The 26,671-nt window shown below is 41.7% G+C and overlaps 1 protein-coding gene across 2 annotated transcripts in view; it reads right to left on the bottom strand.

Moving 5' to 3' along the window:
- The window catches only part of atxn1a (ataxin 1a), a 98,460-nt gene extending 72,317 nt beyond the window's left edge, over window positions 1-26,143 (bottom strand). Inside the window, exons 1-2 of one of the 2 annotated variants that reach the window (XM_084920275.1) lie at window positions 25,931-26,143; window positions 2,328-2,514 (exon numbers count right to left, since the gene is read on the bottom strand). The gene's annotated coding sequence lies outside the window, so the exon portion shown is untranslated. Of the gene's footprint in view, window positions 1-2,327; window positions 2,515-25,593; window positions 25,911-25,930 lie in introns of those variants that run through there. The other variant, XM_084920276.1, reaches the window with a different exon arrangement.
- Window positions 26,144-26,671: the final 528 nt, after the last annotated feature.

Raw genomic sequence — 26,671 nt, 5'->3', positions numbered from 1 at the left:
GGGGAGCAGGGAGCGACTGAATTTTAGAGAAAAGAAATATCCAAAAAGGCTACTTTATGTTCACTTTTTTCCCCAATTATCAACCTTGTTTCTTCTTTATCTTACCTTTTGATTTATTATCCTTACACTCCTCCCACCCCATCCACAAAACTAGTCCTCTATAAATTGGTACAATGTTAATTTAATAAGCTAATTAGTCTGTACTTCAAAACATATTTGTAGAGGTATGAAGCAAGTCCCTGAAGTAGCTCACAGCAAAAATAAAATGATGCTGTTGGTGAGTCGAGTATAACTACACTGAGGGGCGATAAACAAAAACTTATTTTGCAGCAGCCGGCGGCACGCTGCAACTGGGACGAGAACCAAAAATCATGTTTGGGTTTTATGATATATTTTTTAAAATAACTGGTACAAAAAAATCCTCTTTCTATATTGTCTGTGTCTACAACTATCCCATAACAACAACAGCCCCTCTCACAGAGCAGGCAGAATGAGCAGCAGGAGAAAGCGGTGACGGTATTGGTCACAGAAGAGTTTAGGACAGGGAGAGGAGAGAGAGGAAGACAGTAAAAGATGTTCAGTGAGACAAAAAGCAGGGATTGGCTTTCTCGCTCTTTCCCTCAGTAAGCCCTTCTATTCATCCTGCTATCCCTCATAGGAGAGAATGGAGCTTCAACATGCAGCTGGCGAGACGGCGATAAAGGGCTGGCGGAGAAGCTTCAATACAAGCGGCCGAGGATACAGTAAGAGGGAAAAGAGCGGAAAGCTTCTTCAGCTAGAGGATGGGTAGTGAAACTGAGAGAGAGAGAGAAAGGGAATATTGATGGGAGAAGGAGTTGAGGGACGTCACAATGGGCCGTTGAAAGTGAAGAGTGAAAACGAAAACGAGAAAATCAAAAGTCAAAAAGCATGAAGGAGGGCGGCGAGAAGGACAGGAGCTCAGTTCCATTCAAAGAGGTTTATCCTCTGAGTCACAGAAACACACATACACCCAAAGCACACCTAAGTACCTCAGATCTTATGAAAACTGCTATTAAAAGAAGAAAAGAAAGGACAGGCCCGACCCATCTGGTGTCATACCTGCAGCTCGACTCGTTTGGTTCAGACTCACGTAGGTTGCACAGTGAACCAACAACATATAACTGATTCTTGATATACTTGGAGAAGAGATGCGTCAGTGTACCATGACCACACCCCTCTGAACTGGAGTAAAGCCTGCTACGTATGGTCATGTCGGAGAATAGTTTGGCTCATGCAGCTAGCTCGCCTAGCACAGGCTCACGGATCGTTTGTTGGTTTTTGTCCCGTTCACAGTGACATAAATCACGCAGTGCAAGGTCTCTAGCGTGGGTTTTCAAGAACACACTAAGTGTTGAAAACTTCAACACAAGAAAACCTGTACTAGAACTACATTTCATATTGTAATATTACTTTTCCTGCTTATAACTGCAGGTATGAGAGGTCACTGGACTTACTGCCAGGGAGAATGACTGGCTCTAATCCATACTATCATAAACCCAACACATGCTTGTTGATGTTTGAGGCGCTGTACGATTGGTTATTTAATTTTTTGTACTGTACTCATACCCTATTTAAAATGTTATCTATAATAAGCAATACGAGGGAAGTAATTAAATTGTCCTACATAGTCCAAGTGTTGCTGGAGCTTCAACTTCCTCATATTGTCATCTCATGAAGCAAAAGTTACTGTGGTTACTGTAGTTACTGTGTGGTGACTGTGTTTAACTGGTCAATAATCACAATCCTTCATGCTATAAACCATAAGCGATGCATATATGTTACCGTGCATGGTTCCATGGTTACCGCTGATCTGGCATAAAAATACATGCCTCCTCTACAAACAATCCCTCGACAGCTTGAATACAGCAGATGGATTTAACCCATTAAAACTTAAAGCATGTATATCCGTAGACTGTGCGGGCACCACAGGTCTTACTGGATTTTAATAGCAGCTTAGCTTGTGTATTCATAACGGTTATCATAACAGATCAACTGGACCAGAATCTGCCTGATAATAAAGCGCAGACATACATGTTAAAAGTCTCTTCAATTCAATCCAATTTATTCAATTCTATTCTATTTATATGGTGCCCAATGACAACAACATGCCCTTTATATTGTAAGGTAAAAAAAAATCACAACAATCAGACAACCCATATGAAGAAGCATTTGGAGCAACAGTGGGAAGGAAAAACTCCCTTTTCGCAGGAAGAAAGCTCAGTGAGGGACAGCCATCTGCTGTGACCGGGTAGGTGTGAGGGGAAGGAGACAACCGACTCTCTGACTCCATCCTCTTTGAATCCTACCTGAGAATAGGAGGCAGAGCTACTTTGGCCGAGTAGGTGGAGCCTTCTGCTCAGCTGAGAGCTGACAACGGATTGCAGTCGTAGTTCCTGATGTGAAGCCTTGATCTCTCCACCAGCAGAAAGGAAGGGAGAAGAAGTGTGCGCCGTCTATTCACGTCTGTTTGTCGGCAGTTGTGGTCACAATTCCCTGCAGATAAACAGAGACAGAGAGGCTTTTATTTCTCTCTTCAATATTACATCCTCTGAGATTACTTAGGTCTGGGTTATTGCTTACTTTAGCTCAATTATCATAGGATAATAACCACATCCAGTGCTCTGCAAGTACAACAATCAGCTTAATCATTCAGTATTCTTTTCCTCTTAATTATTTCAGTTTTGTGCAGAAACACTGCTACTCTTGGAACATTAAGCTCTCATAGAGAAGCAATATCCATTAAATTGTAATATTGTAGCCTTAGTAGCCCCCCTGTTCACGAGGGGCAGCCATTCAGAAGAAAGTTAGCTTGGAGGGAGGGTGTCCTTCAAGCGAGAGCAGCTCAAACATTTTGTTGCAGACAGTGGATGAACTTGAGTCAAAGCAAGTCTCATACAGTCCAGGAATAAAAGAGCAGGAAAAGAGCAAAACAGGTCGACGTTAACAATGAGCTTGATAGCAAAGCGATCTTCGTTCATAAAACTTCATGAAATAACAAAGAGAAACTACATAAATAACTATTCGTGAGGTGCAGGGTGATGCTGCTATTACAAGAAAACTCCACTTGCCTTCTGTGTTAAGAAATTGGTTTGCAAATTTGAAGAGGAAAATTGTAGATATGTTGTTGTTTATGACAGAGTAATTGCTACCACTGCCTTTCTTGACAAAGCTGACACACACACAGACAGACAGACAGACAGACAGACACACACACACACACACACACACACACACACACATTGCCTGTAGTACTTGCTAAATCCCAGTCCTTGTTTAAATAGAAGTCTTTAAACCATGTGCATTTGTAAATGTCTGCACTTGTGATTCTTCCTCTGCTTTCCCCTTTTTCTGTTGTGCTCTCTCCCTCTCTGAAGACTATTCAGAACAAACACCCATGCTATTTATACACTGACGCCGAATCAGCATGGTAACCACGCTTTGTTTACCCACATGAGACACACGGTTTGAGGCTCGTGTCCTCTTTTTTTTCCTCTCTAAACAAAAATCATAACTACTTAGTTCTTGCGCATTAACTTAGCTCAGTTTCCAGTAAGGTCAGCGTTTCTCTTTCTCTGACCAAATGTCTCTAGTAAACTGAGAGCAGAACCTCATAATGAAGGTAGTATTTCTGTGAAAACCACATTTCATAGCCTGGAAATGTTAAACAATTTTACACTACAATTCGTTTTCTCAGAAAGCTCTGATCGAGAGTCGCTATGTCTAAAGCAATACCGAAAGAATCGCACTTCTCCTTTCCTACTCTGCATGCACACCATTCAGGGAAATAAGGTCCATTTTCAAGCCTCCTGCATCAAACGCTCAGGCAACCAATACACTTGCTTTTGCACCTTCTGTGCAAAGCACTTAATTCCCAACTACTGTAGTGGCACTCCACCATAACCTAAAGCAGGGCGCTGTTGCATCATTTATCGCCCAGGTGTGAATCCAACTTTATGGCTTTGTTGCAGGATGTTCATTAAAAAGAAGTGAGTTAATGTTCCCCGGGCAAATAAAATGTGGTACAGTGCCTAATTTGATGCACAAGCACATCGAGAAACACTTAGTGCTCCCATCCAGTGTGCTCCCTTATTTTAAGTAACCCCCGAGGCTGTTACCACAGTGACAAAGACATGTCCCAAGGTCGCAGGGCCGAGTCGAGCGTTAACTTGAACCCCGAAACAACACATTGACTCAGCAACACAAAATCAGGTCAGCCGATCATGTGACAACCAAGAGTACCCCCTACCCCGGGGACAGAAAGTGATACTAAAGCATGCATGTTTTTGTTTGCACTAACTTAACACAAAATTCAAGCACATACACACAAGCACCCAGGCATACGAAAGAAGCAAAACACATGGTGTGTACATCCAGCTCGTAGAGTCACACAAAAAACAGCAACAGCATACACAGAGGCCAGGACAACAACTTTACCAAAGATGACTTGATGTGAGGGTCTTTCAAAGAGGAAATACGTGCTTATTAGTGGTTGAAATGCACAAATCATGAGCTCATCATCTGCCTCAGAGCCCCAGATTTATGGCTGTCATGCTCTTTGCTCCCATATGCACTTCCTACAGATGAATAAAGTCACTTTTATCCCCAGTTAAAGCAGACAAAGCCTTGAAAGTGGTTATTTTCAACAACCACACATGCATTGTAATAAAGTATGAAGCTATTAACATATATGGTTGGACATCAGCTGTGCAAGTCCTTTTCCCAGTATTGGATGTTGTAAAAAATACTATGAGAAGAGAGTGACACATACATGTAGACATGAAAAGTATGGCAGTACTAGTCTGCCTAAAATACAAAAATCTGATTCAAAGCTTAATTAGCAGAGCAAACATACAGAACACATTCTCAGAAAATGGTCTCAAAACATGTCCATGTCTATTGTTGTCCATGTCAACAATCCAAAATAAATAAACAGACATTTTTTGTCATTAGTTTACATGTTTCAGTCCCATTTTTAAATTTTTTTATATCAGTATATAAGGATGTTTAAATGTCTCCATTCACTAAATCATCAAATGTTCCTCTTTGTTCAATGTGGGGGGGTTTCACTTGGATTCACCTTGCCTGTGTGCTTCTTGGAAATGGGGGGTGTTCTAAATATTGTGAAAAGTTTACACATAAGCACAGGTTTGTAGATGCTCACACTTACGACTGCAAGATTTTCCTCCGACTCAGCAGCTTCGGATTCAGTTCTCCATCTGTTGCAAAGGGCACTCAATAATACTGGCAGCCCCAATGTGTGTGTCTGTGCCTTTGTGTGTGTCTCCATGTGCACCTGTGAAACTGTGCACTGCCCCTTTCAGCCTGTTTTTTTATTGGTCTCCTGCCTGGCGTCCCTCTGTCACACAGAGACTGTGCACGTACGTGTGAGAGGGAGAAATTTTAGTGATATCTTTGCGAGCACCGATATGAGCTTCAACCTGAGCACCAGGTTAAAAGAAGCAGCGAGTTAAAGACCCGGTGTGTCCGAACCAGGTGCGTTGGACATTTGCCTTTTCGCGTGTACCTCGGTCGGGTAATGTTTAGAAAAGTTCAGCGCTGTGGTGCATATCTGTGAACAGCTCAAGGTTAAAGGTTCAGGTGACACAGTTTAGATTAGGACTGTGGGTTAAAGTCAGATTGTAATCTAGCTGTGATGGTTAAAGTCAGGATGAGAGGCATAATAAAAAAAGCAGTGCACTGTGCACTGATGAGTGCCCTCACAATGACACAAGTAAATATATATGTATAAAGAGCGCAACAGTTCTGCTGCTGCTAAAGCAAGAGGACACCACTTATGAAATAATAACAACTAATTAAAGCCATGAGATGATAATATTAACAAAGAGCTTTACTAGAAGGTCAGTCATTGAGGTTGTGTTTAGTATTTTACAAAGGACTTTAAAAAAAGCTATAAGCAAGTAGAAGCACACTTTGTATATCAGCGTTGGTGGTGTCAGTTCCTTGGTAAGATTACTATGTGGTGCCGTGTCCTTGAACCAGAAAATTAAAAGTAAACGAACAAAGGTTTAATCAAATCCAACATAATCCATTTCTTACTTCCTGTCCTTCACCTTGTCTTTTTCCCCCCAAAGATCTTCCTCTTTTTCTTCCTTCCTTCTTCTTTTTTTGTTTTTATATACTCTCTTCCTGTCTACTGATGCAAGTATTCTCCAGGGTAACACATCACAACATAACAACATCACTATGACACAAGACAGAGATGTGAGCTGAAGGGTGGGGGGGAAGTAAAATTCAGAGCAGACACACAGTCCAAAGTGCATTTGCATAGAAGAAAACTGGGTGAAAGAGGGAAAAAAGAGAGGAAAAAGTGAACAAACGGTCTTCTCTGCATGGCACGCTGGTACAGCACAGAGCTAACATGTGCAAGTGAAGCCGACAGAGTTCACTAGCGTTGAACACTGGAGCGCAAGTTGCCACCTCAGGGAATTGCTCAGCATTGCTCAGTCGAGCCACGTTAGCACAGAGAGCCTGGAGACGCTGGAGTCGCAGGGAGCCCGGCTTTGATCGCCTCCCTAAGATCCGAATACGAGGATAAGGGGAATATGCTGGGAGGAGGACCTACAGGGAACACACATGCACCGAGAAAAACCACTTCAAAGGTGTACACATGGGCACACACACACTGCACTACTTCAATTGCAATTTTTCCAAACATTTAAAAGACATACTGTACAGTAAGAACTACCCACGCATACATAGTAATAATCTTCTGCCACTGATTCCCTGCAAAGGTTTTCTCTCCCACTCCCAACCACAAACAAGCACATGTGATCTGGAAACGTGTGGAACGCTCAATGCACCCAGACATAGGAGACGCCGATATGAACGAGAGCTCAAAACCAGCTAACCCACCACTGAAAATTAAGTCCAAAGCTGAGTTAAATATGAACGGGGACAGCAAACAGCATTAATGCTACAGGCGCGCTCTCGAGCAGTAATCTGACAGTCAGGCAGACAACACGTATAATGGCCGGATTACGGACTTTCTACCACAGGAGAGCAAAGCGGATCCAAACTGTTGCTGCTCGAGCAGGTTTCAAGAGACCTCATTCAACACCTTGACACAAGCGTTTAGTCTCACTCGCCCCCACACTTTCATTCCTGTCAGAATGTGCTGAATGACGCGTCAACCTCTACTCTTTTTCTTGTCTGTCATGCTTTTAGCCGTGCCAGGAGAGTCGTTTCTTCTTGAAGTTATAATTGCTTGTACAAGCCAAAGTTAAAGTTCACTGGTTGAGGACAGAAACTACGCTACGATCGGACCAAATGTTGGGGTGGCATCTTCCAGAAAAGTGAAAAGCGCCATGAAAACAAGATGAATCCACTTAAACATTTAGAGCTAAACCTCAAATCTCTCTTCATCTATCAGCTTTAAAGGCTATTTTTATTTTTTACTAATACATTTTTTTAATATGTACTGAAGGAAGCATCCTTTCCCCAGCAGGAGACCAATGAAGGTCACACGAGGTAGTAACAGGGCTTTCACCCAGAAGCCTAGTGTTCAATGCCTACATTTTCTCTTATTTGAGGAAATATCTTTCAAATAGAGTTCATCTGAGGAAATAAGCACAAATTATGCATTTTTGCAATAGGGTGCTAATAACAAGGGCCTGAAGATGCAATTTGAAATTGGTTCAGTGCTGAATTATACCTACCTGGATGCCTGGATCGGTTCAACTCTTGGGTTTTTAATGCTTCAATCATTCATAGGTCAGTGTTAAGTGGCATAACCTTCTGAAAGCCTCGAAAACTGCTGCTCAAGTCCACTTAAAAAAATATATAAAAGTGGGCTCCTTGGAAACAAAATATAAAGAAATTAGGGGTGTCTCATTGTACAGGAACTGAATTTATAAAAGACAAAGCTGCAGAAAATGATAAGGAAAATTAGTCTGGCATGAGGCATCTTATGTAAAGAAAGAAAACATGTACCACGGGATACTCGTGCAATACAACATTACATACACTTTATTTGCATGTTTGCTTGAGAGTTGAATAGAAGTGGGTCAAACACAGCTGCTGACAAGAACAGCTATTGGCTGAGAGATAAAGTTTGAGGAGAAAAACATACATATCTTATTATGAAGGCCTGCAGACAGTATTAAATCTTTTAATTTAACAACTGCTTTGTTCTTGTTTGAAACTATTTTGTATGCTGACTAAGTTTAAGTTGTTTTTGAAAAAAGAAAAAAAGATTCATCCTTACAAATGACTGAAAATCTCACTTTTGAACATAAGGCAGACCTGACGTGCACACCAGAAGTGTGTGCATGTGGCCTGCCCTCAGGGTAGTGTTTAACCAAAGAAAACACATCAAAAATAATTGTGCACATATTAGGCGTTATCTGTCCTGCACAAAATACTTTACCATCCCTCTTTTGACACTGTGCTCAACTTTAAGAAGATAATAGTTATTATGGGGTTCACAGCGTGACCTTAGGAAGTCACCAGCATACGTCAGGAAGCACTACGCCCGTGGCAGGTTCCTGCTGGCAGCACAGGTGCTCATACGCTCACTTAACACACACTGAACACACACACACACACACACACACACACACACACACACACACATACACACATGCTGATGCACAGACATTTGGCCGGACACTGCAGATACATCCTCCTAGCCACACTGATAAGCCTAACCACACACAAAAAGATGCACACACATAAAAAAGTACAGGTGCTCACACTGCCCCACCAGCTGTCCCTGACCAAGTGACCAAGACAGAGAGGACAAAGGAACAGAGAGACTACAAGAAAGAGAACTGAGCAGATGCCAACACTGACAGGTGTGTGTACTATATGTGTGTGTGTGAGAGATGTGTGAGTGAGCGCGTGCATGCGTGCGGGACAGGTCATGGCTCGCTTCCAACATGCTGCACTGCCCTTAACCCAAATAAGGTCCAGTTATCTTTGTTTAACCTTGACTGCAAGTGACGTGTGTATTTTTAGCATGCATTATGTGCGTCCACACCTGCAAACTCATCAAAAACACAGGCCCGGGGAAAAGCCATAAAAAAACACACTCCCTCCTTTAGGAGCTTAAATATGGAGCTTGACATCAACAGTAATGTGACATTTCAAGTCAGCGCAGTTGCTTCTTGAAGCTTTATGTCATTGTTGAGTTATGTTTGTCTTCTGACACATCATAAAAGACTGCTCCCGCTCACTCCTACAACAGAGCGACAGTCAATTATATAACCAAGGTCAAAGGGTCAGAGTACTTAACCCTGTGTTGGCCACACCCTGCTGCCTCTTAGCAATCCATAGTGAGACAAGGTGTCAATACTTGGATGTCCAGTGCTGCTCTCCAGGCTCCAGGGGCTTAGCTCAAACATGCCTTAGTGTTAAATCTCCTCAGCCCTGCAGTTACACACTGGAGAAAACTCTAATAGTAGCAATTAATCAAATTTGAATACATGAATTGTTTTGTTTTCTTTAGTTTTCCTAATCCCATGGAGAGCACCTTCAAGGACGAAGGTGGACAAACGTTTGGTTTAAACTCCAACATGTTCTTGTAAATTAACTGCATACTGCCAGGTCCTTAATTCCTCTTTCACTGTGCGCACTTTTCTGGAACAGGAACTTATGGATCAAATACTTCCACAGAGTGAGGACTAAATACGGCACTATTTTTAAAAGAGGTCAGCTATTAAAATTGTGTATGGCCTTTTGCTATCAATGTATATATCACAAATACTTCACAGGCAAGAGAGGCATGTAGGAGCTTGTGGTCCAGCTACAGACAGCATTATATTGTGGTCTTATAAGTATAACAGTACAGTTGCTTGTGGCAGCTTGTTACACTGGGCGTTAGTCACAGGGATGGGCACCATGGGGCTACAAACTGCTACAAGGTCATGCTGAGATTACATAGTTGGAGGGGCCAAAAATTTAATGTGCACTCACTCAAACGCACACACCCCTTAGGGATTTGTATTTAGCTGTTAATGGCCCCAGTTAAATAAGTAAGGAAGCGCTTTAGATAACATATAAATGGTGAATTTTCTTATCACATCTGTTTTTTTGTTTTTAAGTACGAAGGCGTGGGCTTGCTAGGACATCCTTAACATTTACAGTATTTCTGTAGCTACTGTATTTAGCTGTATTCTGTCAGTACTTTTAGAGTGCATTGAAATCTCACAAAATAAAACAGTGAATCACTGCCAGCACTGCACTCGAAAGTTTAAATGAGGGCAGGTTTTAGTAGTGACTGCTTCTGCCTTTCTGTGCAGAAAAAAAATGCATGCATTAGAAAAAATAAACACACACACACACACACAGGGTCGTCTGAGGTCAGGGAATTCTAAGTGCATTCCCCCCTTGACACATACTGTACGTCTCTTTCATACACACAGACACACACACACCACGAGTGCCGTACAAACACAGAGACAGAGAGACAGACACACACACACTTACTCAGAGGAGCGCCCCGAGTGTCTATACATGATTAAAAGACTGAAAGTGGGGCAGGCGCACAGTTCTTCTTCTCTGTGAAATTACTGCAGTTCCTTTTAGCCCACCTCAGCACACACACACACACACACACACACACACACACACACACACACACACACACACACACACACACACACACACAGCCACTCAAATGCACACATACTTAGATCTAGCCCTGTGTCCATTATGTGTGCATAAATACAGCACAAGATAACAGGTCCATAAGTTGGCTTAATAATTGGGTGATACCTGCCATGAAGGAGAGTACAGGACCCAGCCACTTACTCGTGCTGGCAGAACAAAAAATGACTGAAATGCTGTTTACTTGGTGCTTTGCATAATTATGCTATAACAGCACATCCAGAACACCCCAAATATTAAAAATAAAGCGCCCTATTGCTTCAGTGGGTGTCCACTAACTGCTGAAAGATACCCTCATGTCTCATCTGTGTGAATGTGATATGTGATATATGTCAGCTTTTAATGTAAACTAGCTGATTATGAATTCAAACTGCTTTTGCTATGTAGTACTGCATATTTTAAGAACAGCTTACCCTGAGCTTTTTACGCGAGCACAAATTAAAGGATCAATTTAAAAGATTAAGAATATCCAGGGGGGATTGAAAGGCATCATTACAATAAATTCTGCAGTCATAATGCTCGCCTTGCTATAGAATTGCAAAATGCTTCTATCTGAGATATTACTTCGAAAATAGCACAGTATTTATTTATTTTTTTGCTTTTGGTTTTTTTCTTTCTTGCTTCTATCACTATGCTATTCTGTGCAAGACCAGAATTTCTTAAACCTTTCACTGCACCTCCAGTGTTAAAAGATGATCTGGTCCATTGATTTGTGATCTTGGAACTTTTCACAGAAAAGTTGCAGATCTGCAAAAACTGGAACCACTAAAAATAGCTCTCAGGGAATTCAGATGCCAGTTACCTCTTGCAGGACTCTGAACAGCAAACACATCTGTTCAAAGGACAGATGTTTTACAGATTACATTATTACAGAAATGCTTAATTTTCTGTATTTCATGTTAAATAAATATATGTTTGCTTTACATGTTTGTTTTTTTGTTAAACAATCAATTCCAAATGTCAGTTATTACAATTACCATTCATTTATTTTGGAGCAGCACGATTCATTTACCTTCAGCCTTTGCGCAGCACCTAAAACAAACCTTTGCGATCCTTAATTAAACTTCAGGTAGTCAGACACAGACGTGCGCTATTTTTGGCAGATCCACCTCATTCTGAGTCACGCACAAATGTTGGAAATCTGTCATGAATCATTCTACTTTGGAACAAAAAAAACCTAAAATGGCTTTCAGTTACATGTCTGTACAAGAGGTGCCAAAGACATACTGTGGTATGTGGTATACTGTGGTACCCTGAATTTAAAATTCAAATTTGCATGATTTTCCAAATGCTAAGTTCCATATTAGAGACTAATAAGAATAAAAGAAATCATTAGAAGCGCATCAGGGTTTACAGAGAAAAATGCCTTAGACACGCATCATACTTCACAGTTTATCCCAAAATGATGTATTGAACATATGCTTTCAGGTTTGAAGCAATTGATCTGGGCTATGCTTGGTAGAGGTATAATGCCAGTTACAAATCTCTCAACATGTGCACACCGTGCACCAATTTTGACAGAAAATACACAAACTGATCCGAGGCTTTTTCCATCTTGCGGGGCTTACAAACAGAAACCCATTTAAATGAGTGCAGGACACAAGCTTACTACTTTTACGAGGCATTATGAAACTGTGCCTCAGTTTTAGAAGATTAGAAGTAAACAACAACAATAAAACCCTACAAATCTCTTTTCCAAAGCTGGAGCAGACGGGACCGAGTAGTATTACTATTGGTCGACTCCGATCATGTGCTGCACTTGGCAAACGCACTTAGGGCCGAGAAAGACCTGTGCAAAAAGTTCAAACAGAAACCTGCAAATCCAGCAGCTTCTTAGCAGCCTTGTGCAATTTTTCTGAGAATTAGATCATAGGCTGGGAGAGGGGACTGGATTTTTCTGTGTTGTGATTTTGGGAAATGAAAGTACACGTTTGAAACATGAACCTTTTGAAGTTGTGGATGTGTCCAGTTTTACATTGATCACTCAGGAACTGTTGATGCAACATCACTTCCAAGAGAAACTGATAAAATACAGATAGCCCTTGGGTCATACTGATAAGGCCTGGACTTGCAGGTCAGCAGATAGGAAGTCAAACATATTCATACTGGCACTTTGTGTTAAAACACACATTCAAGCACACCTGCTGCACAGTTAGAAGGATTGATAATGCTCACATTGTGCAGAATAGCATGCAAATAACATGGAAAAGCTGCATTAAATTTTCTAAGTAAGAATACTGGCACAGAGCAGGATATTGAAAGTACTTCAGCCTTTTCTTAAGTATCCCTAACATCTGTATTTCCCTAACTATCAATATATTGACATTACCAAGACAACACACTATAAACAAGCCACGAGCACTAGCAACCATGGTGCAAGACAGCTGACTCATATTTTAACCTCCTCGAATCTTAAATATAGAGCTCAGCTCCTCAAAACAAACACCCACCTTGACACGAGATTTTCTCACATCTTGCAATTTAAAACAATACTGATGAATAAGTGCCACATCATACAATGTGTGTAATACAAACTAAATGTGGTGCAAAGAGGAGAGAACCTATTAGCAAACTGAATCATGGGAAGATGAAACATGCACTTACAGCCCTGTTTATAGTATCTCATAAGAATCATGATAAGCACTGACAAGCTTAAACCCGACCATTGCTGTTCTATTTCGTTTTACAGGAACTCAACCAACAAGGTATCTGCAGATGTTAGCTGCTGCTCAGTGAATAGTTGTGATTCAGGGTTGCCCTGTTCAAGAGCAAATATCACAGAGCTCGGGTCTATCTGAGTGAATAAACTTAGCAGTGTGTGCATCAATGTTGCTGTTGGGTTTCCATCAGGAGGCCAGGAAACCTCTTCCCTGCTTTGTTTCATATCCACAATAAGAGACCTTGTGAAGTTTCCAGTTGGTTTTATCTCTGTTTTTCAAGTTCAAGAAATAGAAAAGTTTTGGACATCTACATAAAGTATCCTCAAATGGCTCTCCCGCTCTCTTGTGCATGTTTAAGTTAAAACTACCACACATAAGCACATTAAACAAAATAGCCTCCAATTTATGTATTACAGCCAGGGCGGTTCAGTTAAGTCGCAAACTGAGTAATATTGTCATTAACCTGTTACTTTCTGTTCAGCACCTTTACACATTCAACTGGCTAATCTCATATGGTTGTGTAACATTTATGCTGCTTTAGCGTGACACCATGTGTTGCGCACTGCAAGCCGCTTTACAACCCAATTCCACTCCAGCTTCTCCTTTCATGCTGTTTGTGATTTACTTGCTCAACCTTGCTGTAGCCATTCAAACAACACAGCTAATAGGAATTTGTCTCAGTGTGCTCACATATAACCACAAGACACACCCAACAACACAATACAAATACAAAAAGTACATCTAATTGATCGAGCCTATCCCTGTTGGGAGAAGACTGAGCAGGTGATGTGTTAGGTGGAAGGGGTCAGAAACAATCCTGCTAGCCATTGTGATGGCATAGTATGAAGCTATGGAAGGTAGATCGCAACCAATGATCTCAGAGGCTCTACATGCAACTTTTATAAGCTGTTGTTTGGCTTGAGCTACGATAGCAAATCGGGCTGGGCTGAAAGTAAGCATGCTTACTCTGTAAGCATTTGTCATAGCACAGAGTCACATAGCCATTTCTCAAAACCTATCACTAAACTTACATTTTTTTTCGCACACATGTTGTTTACACTACGGACGTACCGACTGATTATGCGAATCACATATTGTTCTGATCCCAGCTGGAAAAGATCTAAAGCGAATTCATTTCAGTTCTATGTTGTTTACTACACCACACACTTGCAGTTTTTAAGTACTGTGCATTTCACCACACAGTGTAGTTAAAATACCAGTCGTGTCCACGCAGTTATCTGCTGTGATGAACCAGTCCGTCTGTTTCTGCGCTATGACGGCGTCTCTTTCATATTTGTCTGCATTTACATTCACGCATTGAGGTGCTTTACCTCACTTACCTTTCACAACATCTTATCTCTAAAGCATGCCATTGTTGTCCCTATTTTATCATAATGAAAGCTGAAAAGACTGAACAGCAACTCGAGACGATGATGTCTGCAACAGTTACGCCCTTTCCTGAAATAGCTGTTATGACAGGTGTATTTTGTTCAAGTTCAATGTCCTGAAACAACATGTTTTTTGCATGCTTTAACTCCACCCTTGACCCAAATGAACACATGGATTCTCCTCCCTCTCTCTCCACACCATTTCTCTTGCTTTAGGTAAGAATGTAAATGGTAGCCATAAAATGCCTCTTAAAAGGTGTACGCTACCTCAGTGCTCTCAACCCCCACCCTTTCAACAGTTAGGTAGCGTGCCCTGTCAGGTTGCAAATGCACTCAGCTTCATCTCAAGCAGCCCTGCTAGAGATGCTGTGGGGGCAAATAGCTAGGAGAGCTAATGGCACATCATGTAGCATTAAACCGAGCTGACTAGGCGCTGGTTTCCAAAACCAAAGCACTGGAGAGGAGGGGGAGAGAGAGCATCTTTTTCCCCTCGAAAAGGCTGTTCCTGAATTTTGAGGCTAAGTGAAGGGGAAAGGTCTGAGGGGAGAAGAGAAGGGGAGTTACACAGTTACGTTAGTGGTGAATGTTACACATCTGACAGGCAGGCGTAGTAAGCACCCATATACAAACTACCAAATCTTCAGTCAGAAATATTATTTCTGAATTTTGAAAAACACACAGTAAAACTAATACAGTTCTCTAACAGATTGTTTTAACAGTGCTGCCCTGCTGTGGCCTTAACGGGCCATGCTATCAGAGGAAAATAGCAGAGAGCACAGAAGCAGTGTCAACAGCAGACAATGAAAGCTAAGCCTAGTCAATTTATTTCCAAGGCTCTTAATTACTGTTATGATCTTATAGCTCTTCACAACGCCTACATTACTAAATGGAAACAATATCACAGCTTAGACCTATGACTGAAACAAGTTAACATTTGCAGAAAAGCCTCAACATGAAGAAGCCCTCGACCTAGATACTTTTAAAGGGATCCACCTGCCAGACTTCAGTTGAAGTCATTTGAACTGTGGTTTAGTTACTCTAATAGACTGTCAGGCCGTTAAACAACAGGCCAGGGCCGGAAAATCATATCTGGAGCAACACACCACTTAAGTGGGGATTCCACCTTAAATGGTTCCCAAAGAGAAGGGAAGTGTTTATGGGGGATGGGGGAATCAAGCCAGGTTCTAGGCGTCTATGTTAGGGTGGGCAGCTAGAAATAACATGTGGGTCAGAGACGAAGACTGAAGGTTACAGCAGGCAATAGTAACTCGCAGGTTCCTAGTCTGCAGTCTCACAGAGAAAGGGAGAGAGAGCGTGCCAGGTGTCGTCCAGATTGGATGTCAGTCCATCTCTGCAGTGTTTCTGACTGGTCGTTCTGCACCGATGGAAGCACTGAGTTGAACATTAACTGCTCTCTGTAACTGTGTGCTGAAACCTCCAGCACTAGATTTGCCCGAATCAATTAAATTACGTGCAATACCTGCAACATTACGCTGAAATTCAAGCCCTGTAGACATACTGCAAACAGTACACGGGTATTTTTAAATACTGCACATGTATGCATGCATTACCAGATGTAAGAGAGTTCCCGTAAGAGGGAAGTTACAAAGTTCCCTTAAGAGCAGTCAAAGTTAGGGAATGTACAAAAACAGAAAAGTTATTTTGGTCTGATAAGAATGCTTAGTAATTTCCCATTAGGGAACTTTCTTTTTCTACCACAGGTAATTCCCTTGGGCAAGTCCCTGTGGATAGGTGTGTATGCTGGCTATAGCACAGTATCCGTGCACATATTTTCAAATATTCGTGATACCGAGCTGCATGTAAGGTTGTTAATGTCTGATCTCAATAAGAGTTAGATTACTCATGGCCATCCCGTACGTGTTGTTTCTTACTCCGTGTCCATGACGGCCTTACTGCATGTTAGCATGAGTGTCTACAAGAACGGCTCACTTTAAACAACATCTATACCCATAGCAGGTATGAGACTGGGCCCCGTTAGTCTGAGCTCTCTGGCAGCTAATATTAGATGATAGTGTCAGAGAATTGGACCTGGTCTGGCCACAGTGAAACCTTACATTGACCTCATTTATCTGTGTCATAGCTCATCAGCTGGCCTGCCACACAGTCACCCACTGTTGAACACACTCACGAAAACATGAGACTGAGCTGCAGCATCCACAAAAACTAACACACAAATGCCTGAATAAATGCACACAAATATACAGCTATAAAACTGAAGACACAAAAATAATAGAAAGCAGAGTCGAGGAGCAGGCATTTTTTAGGCCATATTATACTAAATTACAACTTTCTGATTATTCTTTTGTCTTATTTTGACATTTTTTGTTCCCGCATTTTGATTTATTGTGACCACAAGATGCAATTTATTCCCATTTCTGTTTCCCCATTTTGGTTAAATTGTGCACACACAATAATTAGAGCTGTCGGACAGCCCAGGCAGTCTCCCTTTTACTTTGTTGGAATGATATTCACAAATTTAAGCTTTCCAAATCAATAACTCATGAGCAAATTGTTGGTAAAACACGGGCGGCTCCTCTTTGTAGCCACAGCACGGCGAATAACAAGCTGCAACTTCATTTTCAACAAGAGGAGGCGTCTCTCCACGTACACCCAACCGACCCTCTACAACACCGATACTACAAATACTACAAAAATTATAAATAACTTCACTCCTTCACAGTCGTGTCAGAAAAATGGCAGCTCCCAGGCTCCGTACACATCTACACATAATATATACAGTTTTTGTTTTTCTCAACTCAGGGAATTATTTCTAAACTTGAGAACAAAGATCGCATTATCTTGCAAAACACCATTCCAATCAAATCAATAATAGAAGCGTGACGCTATTAAAAAAAGCATAGAAGAGAAAACTGTTATAGACGGTAAAACAGCAGGAAGAAAATTAATTCTCTTTATTGTACAGAAATGAATTCCTATAATTGTCTTGCACCATACTTGTGTCAACTCACTCAAAGCAGGAGTGATGCTACCACCGTACAAGTCAGCTCTCATCACCCAGTAATGCATACAATACAGTGACTTTCATCAAACAAGAACTGCGGGCCACTGGTTTACAGTGCCAACCAAATTTATTAGACCACCACCCAATGTAATCTTTATACCACAGCTGCACTAAATTACTGATCATTATCAAAATATTTTATCACATTTCTTTTATTAAAGTGATATTTTTAAAGGCAAAACTATAAAGATTTTCCAATTTACTGTTATACAAACAACAAAAATCTGAAAAAATCTTTTTAATTAAGATGCCAAATTACAGTTATTTACTTGCATTCCTCACTAGAGGGTGGCTGTAGCTCAGCACATAGAGCACATAGATTGTCTACTGATTGGAACGGTGGTAGTTCGATTCCCACAAGTGTCTGTGCGACGGATTCATTCGAGTGTGAATTCATGTTAGTTAGTTTGGATGTTCTACTTCTCGGCCAGTGTGCCGGTACGAAAATGTGATTTATTCTTTTAAATTTGCGTTTTCTTGTTTTTATGACAGGTGGTGTAATAAATTTGTCAAGTGCTGTAACTTTGTGAAAATATTTTCTAGTCTAATGCCGATGAAAGAGAATAACAAACTAAAAAGAAAAGACACTTTCTCCAAAGAGGTCCTGAAACTGTAATTGGGAATGGACTCCTGGGGATGGCGGCCAGGCAAGTATCATCCTGGATCGCTCCGGAGGAGTGTTTTAGCACACCTCCCTGACTGTCAGAGCCAAATGACCCTGTTCCAATGTCATGAGCTTACTACATAGCTAAAGGAAAGGCCAGAAATAATAGCCAGCGAGTCAGTCAGTCAGACATGTACCCTGAAAGCTTGTCAGAAAGCTAGCCTGCAGCCAAGTATCAAGCCAAATGTCCAGCCAGATGAGGCTGACCCAAAGCCAGCCATCCAGTATAAAGGTGAACTAGCCAAGCCGCAGCTACCAGCCAGACAGGGAGCCAGCTGGACTGACATACAGATAGACAGAGAAATGCAGCACTGCACCCAGCTCTATTCAAACCACACCACAGATTTGTCAGAGGAAATAGTTTCAGTGTTGCAGACACTGTTTTAAATACTGCTTGTGGTTTAGTTGCACAGACTTGTCTCGACCTGTTATCAAGTGTTTGCCCATGTATGGCCCAGGCCATATGCTTAACCATGATTTTTTGTTACTACATATCGGTGCAATGTCAAAAAAAAGGATAGAGAGAGCATCTAGCCCTTATTTGAATTCTCGTCTTTACTCCACATGCCACGTCATGGACCATCAATGAAATGACAGGCAGCATAGTTTTCTGGTGCATTGCACTGACCCTGGCCTTACAAGGAGTAAACAGTAGTAATGGAAAGCAATGTTTTGCCAAGAATAACACTGGTGAAGGGTGGGTTTTGGTATTCCAGGGATTGTTTCTATCACTGGCCATTTTCCTGTTATTGAATTCCTCTCACTCAATGCATATCCTTCTGGCTCAGACTTAAGTCATTGTTGATACCCACACACCCACTTTGCAACTGGGGACATGGGGCTTTTGCTACCCACTGAGGTAAATCCAGCAAAAATAGAGGTGCACTTAGAGTCACTTTAACTGGAATGCACAATTCAAACAAGTTAGCGTGATGTAATGGACTCTCTGCATGTCCGGACACCTTCATTTCCAGCTCGGTCTACAGTTTGTTAAACTTTAAGGTTTAATTTGCAAATGGGAAATTACAAAACGACTGCCTCGTACTAGACTGGTTTACATGACATAACTGAATGCATGAATACAAAAAGCGACTTACAAGAAAGGGTATAATGTTCTTTGTAATTGAAAAGATGAAAGGAAGAATTTGAATGGCATGGTCCAATTCGGTTTATCCAGCTGTCTGGGATGACTAATAAAGCTAAACATGACCTGATGTAATCAATTATAGCACAAGTAACAGTATATTTTGATTAATTAACGTAGTACTGCCCCATAAATCAGCTCCAATAAAGTCAGAATGAGCACAAGAATTCATTAGTTGTTAACCTTGTGCCATAACCTTCACCCAAACAGTATTTGTGAATGTAATGTTTGAATAATAGAACTCATTACATTTGTGCTCCAATGAATGTACATTACCCCAATTCCTAACATTCTCTCTATCTATCTGGCTGTGTCCCAGGTTGTCAGCTTATCCCTGTCCCGAGCCTGAAGCTCTGCTGGGGAAAAGAAGAGTCTGCAGGAGCTGTCTGCCTGCCAGTCAGCGTCAACTCCCCTCTGTAATCCTCTACTGCCTTTGATAAGGAAGAGAAGAGAAGAGAAGAGAAGAGAAGAGAAGAGAAGAGAAGAGAAGAGAAGAGAAGAGAAGAGAAGAGAAGAGAAGAGAAGAGAAGAGAAGAGAAGAGAAGGATTTTGTAGTTTGGAGATAAGTGGGAATATTTTTTTGAAATAAGCAAATTAACAATTTTAGCAACAAAACCAGATTTCAATGATCCCACCAAATGTTTCGTGGCTCTTTCAAGCCTCATCTTAAAGAGACACTCCTCTGTTACGCCCTATATAAAACCAATAACACATACACATTCCCTACTAATAGCTGAGCCGTTACCTGTTTGGTTCTCCTTCATTTATTTTAGCATTCAAAAGGCCCACGACTAAAACTTTTCGTTCCTTCTTGGAAAAGAGATAACAAGCGGGAGCATGGTGAATGAACTACTGCATGTTCACCTGCCTTTCATTTATAGTTCAGAGGATCTTACTGGCTTACAGATTCAAATTCGTAGCCTGCGTGCTCGTCATTTACCTATTATTCTGTTTTTATTTAGACACCCTGGAGTTTAGACTATTTCAGCCTTTTACACCGTTTTCCTGGAAAACAGACGACCCTATATCATGTCAGCTCCACTGGCAGCCATTACAGAGCGAAAAGCCAAAGTAAGTCCCAAAGCCAGCTTCCCTGTTTCACATGGTTATTGAGCCATACAGCAGCTTATCGACCCGACAGCGTAACACAAGTTTGTAGGATGGCTTTAGTCCTCTCTCCCTCTATTTATCTTCCTCTGTCTGTCTCGTTCGCTCATTCGGGCACTGGGACTATCTTGGTCATTCAGAAGATTGGTATTGATTAGCCACTTCAAAATAAAGACGGTAAGCACAGAAACAGGGTCACAAAGGCTCTAATGTCTGAGCACACACACACAAGGATCAACGAATGCTGCAAAGTGGCAAACAAGAGCAATCCTTTCTGAGGTCCTCTAATGTCGTGATAGCTGTACACTAATAAACTAAACTATGATTGGGACAAATACTGGCAAATAGCGCAAGCAAACAGTGGCATGTTTTTCACTCTTCCTGCAGATTCAAGGGCACAAACGACAGATTAAGGAACACAGGACTGTACACTAGTCAATAAAAAAAACATGATAACACATGGTGAAGTGTTCTGACACGAGGAAACGTTCATTGATCCCCTTAATAGCAGCATACTGTACGTGAATGTGTCCTTTATCTCGAGTGCGTGCATGTGTACTCGCCGCACTCGTGAATAGAGGAGGATAAAAGGAAAAGCTGAAAAGGTCTGAGCACACCGCACAGTTCAACAAGACAGCTCGATCGCTTGATCTGCCCCCATCCCCACCCACTGCTCTCTACCTTTTTAAAACCATTTTTCCTCACACACTTTTTTTTTGTTGGTCCCTCTCATAGCTCACCTCACTGGCTTTTTGTCATTCTTTTCGGGCTCACCTCATTCGATCCCACACTTCTGAGCTTTTTTTTTATTATACCCCTGCATTTCTGAACAACACTGTTTCCTTTCTGTCAAGCTCTCAGGTGACTTTTAGCAGAAAAGGAGAAAACCACGGATTAACTCGCAACTGCGGTCGCATCGTTTTCATTATCCCACAGCAAATAACATTTTTTTTGTGTTACAGCAACAGACATGAAGGCGTTTAGTAACTATTCTAAACATTGTGGCTTGGTAAGGCAGTTCTGGCACCTGATTTGGATGCTTGATGTTGGAGAACTACCAGAAAGCCAAGTGGGAAAGGTCAGCGTAGGACCCACTGGAGAGATTAAGCTCAACTTTGACACGGGAGTAGCTGAGGATCCCGAGGGACAAACTGGAGAAAGTTGCAGGAACAGCACTGCCTGGAAGCCGTTCGCGCAATAGTCACAACAGTTTATTAACTGACTTGTCTTCATGGGCGCAAACTGTAGCGGTAAACAACAGAACCACACTAGGAGGCACGCAGCGGCACCACGAGTCACAAGACTTTCGGCAAAATGAGACTGAAGTTGGAATACCACACATTAGTTTCGATTTTAGATATTCTTCTGTGAGATTTTAAACTCGACTTTCATTTTCACTCACTGCTTCTTTAGGTTGAGGCACCACAACTACACGGGTAAGCGCCCGATAAGGATTTTGGTTCAGGTTGAAACACTTTTCCCACGTGAAGGCATGAAATGTATTTCAAATCGAAACTAAAGAGTCATGCCACAATTTAAATAAAAATTTGCAAGTATTGATACAAACAAATAGATTTCTTTTTTTGTAGCCTCAAGTAGTCTCAAAAATCACGTGTAATTTATATGATAATTTTATTGTCTTTTTTTGGTATAAAAATACTGCCAATTAGAATTTACAATACATTTCTATGACAAATCCCAGTTTATTTATGGCATGTTTGCACTACAAGTGGATCAGTGCAACTTGTCAAATTTTCTGTGCAACCCAATGTAAAGACTAAGCAGTTTGTTCCACATAATGGCTCAATAGAGACACACAGAAACACGCAGACACCTGTTTCGCACATTTGTCGATCTATTTGATCCTCCCACCCATCATTCACTCAGAGTATTAAACCATTTCTGTCACTTATTCATTCAGGCGTGAAATCTCCACCCAATCATTACCTGGAAATGATCTCTCTCTTTATGTCTTTCTCACAAACACACACAAACACACTGACACAAAATCTCCCGCTTATTTCCACACACACACGGCGCAAGTTCCAAACACAAAGACGACACTCTAGCGTGATCTAGCAGATGTGTGTATTCATGTGTGTTTGACGGTGTGAGTCCGTGCACACATATGGCAAATGAGCCAAGCTCAGTTAAATGACTTGTGATTAGGACACATTGGCTTCTAATTGCCACTCATTACCATTTGAAAGTGAGTGGCGGCTCAAATCAAAGGCTATAGCAGCAGTGGTAAAGTGTGCGCATGTGTGCGTGCGTGCGGCGGGAGAGCGGCTGAAGCAGCACGCCTGATTCACAGCCGCACGACTTGTACAACAGTTTGGACTTTTGCTTCATGCTTTTCCTTACAAGTAAGGCAACGCTTTTTGGAGAAATGTGGGTAAAAAATATTCTGAAACCCAAACAAACTCAATCTAAAACTCTTTGAAATTCAAACTGGAACTAGCACAACAAAATCTAAGTTTACTTTTCAGCATCTCATGGTAACAGTCTTGGATTAGCACTGGGCAAATCGCTGCCACTCTACCTAAATCACTACAACACCCTCTGCTTACCTCCCTTCTAAAAATCTGCCCGTCTTCCCTTTATATTAACACCTCCCTTCTGCTCAAGCATTCATAATGCATCTATCTCCCAGCCATAAGCTGTTTTCACACCGGAACACCAGAGTCTGGAGAATCAGGTGAGCACACCGGCGGAAGTTGCTCATTTTCACAGGTAGCACACAGCAGGAGACAGACCCGTTCATAAGCATTCTTACCACCAGAAACATTCTGAGCGGTTCAGGCAAAGCTGCTGCCTGTGGAACGTGCAGGGGACGGGACAAAAGGCAACCAGTTGCTCGCGCTGCACGCTGTCAGCCATCATACAGCGGTGGATATTTGCGTGCTAAAAATGCACCGCGGTGGATTAACATCTATAAAGCTTCAGTCGTGAACAGTTCCTGGACGCCTCTAGTTGACCTCGCTAGCAGAGAAATTTATTTCAATTAAAAAGACCTTTCCATGGCATCCCACAGGGACTAACACCGGATCCCACTCACTTCATTATCCACATCCTTCCCATCATTATACATGAATCCATCCCTTGTTAAAGATTTGAAGCTCAGCTGTACCTCTTGGATGCGACCCCTTCCTCTCTTCTCCAACCTGCTGTATATAATACCAGTCACACATAAAAAATACGTAATAGTTTCAGTATGGTTAATAAAGACTTAATTGCCATGTTGTTAAGTGCAAATACAACAGCCAATCACATGCCACCAACTCAATGCATTGATCTGCGTGTTCAAAAGGGTCTGACCGAATACCAGTACCTAAAAAATGGCTGGCCAGTGTCGATTATGTATTTTTTTTACAGAAAAGAGACAAAAGTCAAACTAGTGTGCATTTTTTCTTCACACCTTTTCTGCTGTCTTTCTGAATAAATAAGCAATCCAAATTATTTATTATTAAACATTAAAAGTAATTATAAAGTAACTTCACACTGATCTATGAATATTTTTCCACACCATGTACCACATGAAGGTGTTTCTAAATGTGTGTTTCGCTGCACTGAAACAAATGTTGGAAGAGCCTGTATATGGGATTTATGGCAACCACAAGATCACATTTCTTTCAGTACTTGGATAACAACAATCATAGGCAGTGCAGATAAAATCTGAAATATGTGTTTACAGGCAAGAGTCAAAGCAAGCAAGGAATTTAATTAATGGGTCACTCGTACGTTTGTGCTCGCATCCTCCACGGAGGACAGAAGTTCTTGAACTAGCGACAGCACTAACAGAAATGTCCAACACCATAAAACCCGTAAGTAATAACACCGGAGCCGACGGGCTGCACTGACTCTATAGGTTCACTCTGCAAGTGTTTGCTAACACACAGTGGCTGCAAGTGAGTGAATTACAAGAACCATGGAATAAAACAGAAAGTGTGTTTTTACTGAAAGCTGCAGATTCAAATTTGTTGGTGTTGCAATATTTTCTATTTCTTTCAGTAACACGTTTAAAAAGTAGCAAAACAAGCCTTTTAGATAGAAAGCAAGTTTAACCACGATCACAGCTGTCTGCTGAGATATCTGTGTGTTGAAAGCGCTCTATGGGGTGTCCAGTCATTCATTGCTTAAGGCTACAGGACAGGCTTCAAAGATGAGAAATGACATAATCAACAAGTAATGCAAACCCACTTCTGTTTTTTCGTGTTTTTCCTATAAATTGCGCAGATATCATCAGAAAAGAGGAAGACTTAAGCATGCAGCTGGTGGAAAGAAGCGCAGCTTTTTTCTTTCTTTTTCTTTTTTTAATCTTGAGCATTCACTTTGTCAATCAGTCTGCTGCCATTAGGAATGCTCGTTAAAAAACTATAGTGTGAGTGAAAGCATTGGCTACCACTTGGGACGCATAGCCTACCCTGCTCTGAGGTGTAAACAGAGTAAAAATAGCTTGCTATCACAGGCTTCCCTACAGTCCCGTTATATAATGGTCCATGCTAGGATGAATGACATCACGGGTAGTCCTGCAATCACAAACCGTATGTCCTTTACAACCAGCTGACAACGTAAAACATTGTGTAGTATTACGTGCGCAACAATAAATGCTTCCTAAGAATCGAAACATGCAAAACACCTGCGGTTACGCTTTTTTTTTAAATCTAGAAATCATGTGGACTGTGGTTAGTAGTTCGCCTCCTTTCGTGTGGAGAAAACACTTCCGCGATAGTGAAACGTAGATTTAAAAAAAAATGTAACGCTTTCCCCTGACAGTCCCTGTCAGTAAGAAAAGAGTTCAGAAGAAGACCTATGTGGCCCGAAGCGACATTATTCGGACATGTCCGACAAAGAAATAGTCTGCAAAGAGGAAATGTTTTGAGCCGAGGTCGAGTGGCGCAGTTACTGGAAGTACAGCGCCTGCCCGACTCCCAACTCACCCGGCGGACGCGCTCCTCGTTCGGTCAGAATCCAGCCGAACCTCCGCCCCTCTTTCGTCCCATTTAAACAACACTTTGCGTTCACGTTTCCAAATGACAAGTATACCCACCCACAGCCCGCGTGGCCGCGTACTGTGTGGTCACTTAAAAATAGGTCAGAGTGCGAAGTAAACATTTTCTAAGGCTTTGAAGTAAACCAGAGCTTCAGCGCCACCCTTCCCAGTTCTTCCAGCCATTTTTTTTAAATTTAGCCAGCTCCAAAAGAGAAGAGTGACAACGTCAAAGCGGTGACAGGTTGGCGAAAGCGGCTCTGTAGAAATAGTTTTGTGCGACTTACTGCGGGGTGTAGCGGGCTGTTGAGTTTGTCTCTCTCCTTGTTGCCAGGGCTCCCCTGCTCTGCTCCGGCGCTGACGGTGGAAAGCGTCTCCCCTCCTAATGATGTCTGCAGCGCTCAGCTAATAGCTCTCTGCCCCCACCTTCAGAGAGAGAGAGAGAGAGAGAGCGGGGGAGGGAGGGTGAGAGAGAAGTTCAAAACTGGAGCAGTTTGTAAACTACTCATGCAAAAATATGAGAGCTCGGAGCACAGAAAGCAGTCACAGAGATACAAGAGAGGTTCACTGACATTGCCAGAGTGTGGGAATACACAGTATTCCTTTATTGGTAAGATTGTTTTACTCACAGTGGAGATTGGGCTACGTTTTCAGGAGCAAATGCAAAAGGGCTCTGTGTGAAAGGAAGAATGGTTAATATTAGTATTATTATTTCTGTTTAACTCAGCCTCACTCAAAAAGTGTCTTCTCAGCAGTGTAAACACTTTATCTACAATACAACCCTGCACAGCTCAACATTGAGTTTATATTACTCAAGTAAAATTCTGAGGCATTTATACTTAAGGCTTAAAAAGGGGGGATCTATTAATCAATATTTCTGTGTCAAAATGATCCCACACTGCTTCAATAATGTTGAGGTCTGGGCTCTGAGGGCCAAATCCATGACTGATCGTGCTCCATTGTTTGTTTTTTCTAACCAGGTATGTATTTATTGCATTGGCAGTGTGTTTGGGATCACTGTCATGATG

The sequence above is a fragment of the Perissodus microlepis genome, chromosome 22, assembly GCF_051167445.1.
Source record: "Perissodus microlepis isolate ML-2025 ecotype Zambia chromosome 22, ASM5116744v1, whole genome shotgun sequence".
In the NCBI taxonomy this organism is placed as follows: domain Eukaryota; kingdom Metazoa; phylum Chordata; class Actinopteri; order Cichliformes; family Cichlidae; genus Perissodus; species Perissodus microlepis.
The sequence above is the reverse complement of the archived record's forward strand: the minus strand, read 5'-3'. Positions and strand labels throughout refer to the sequence as shown.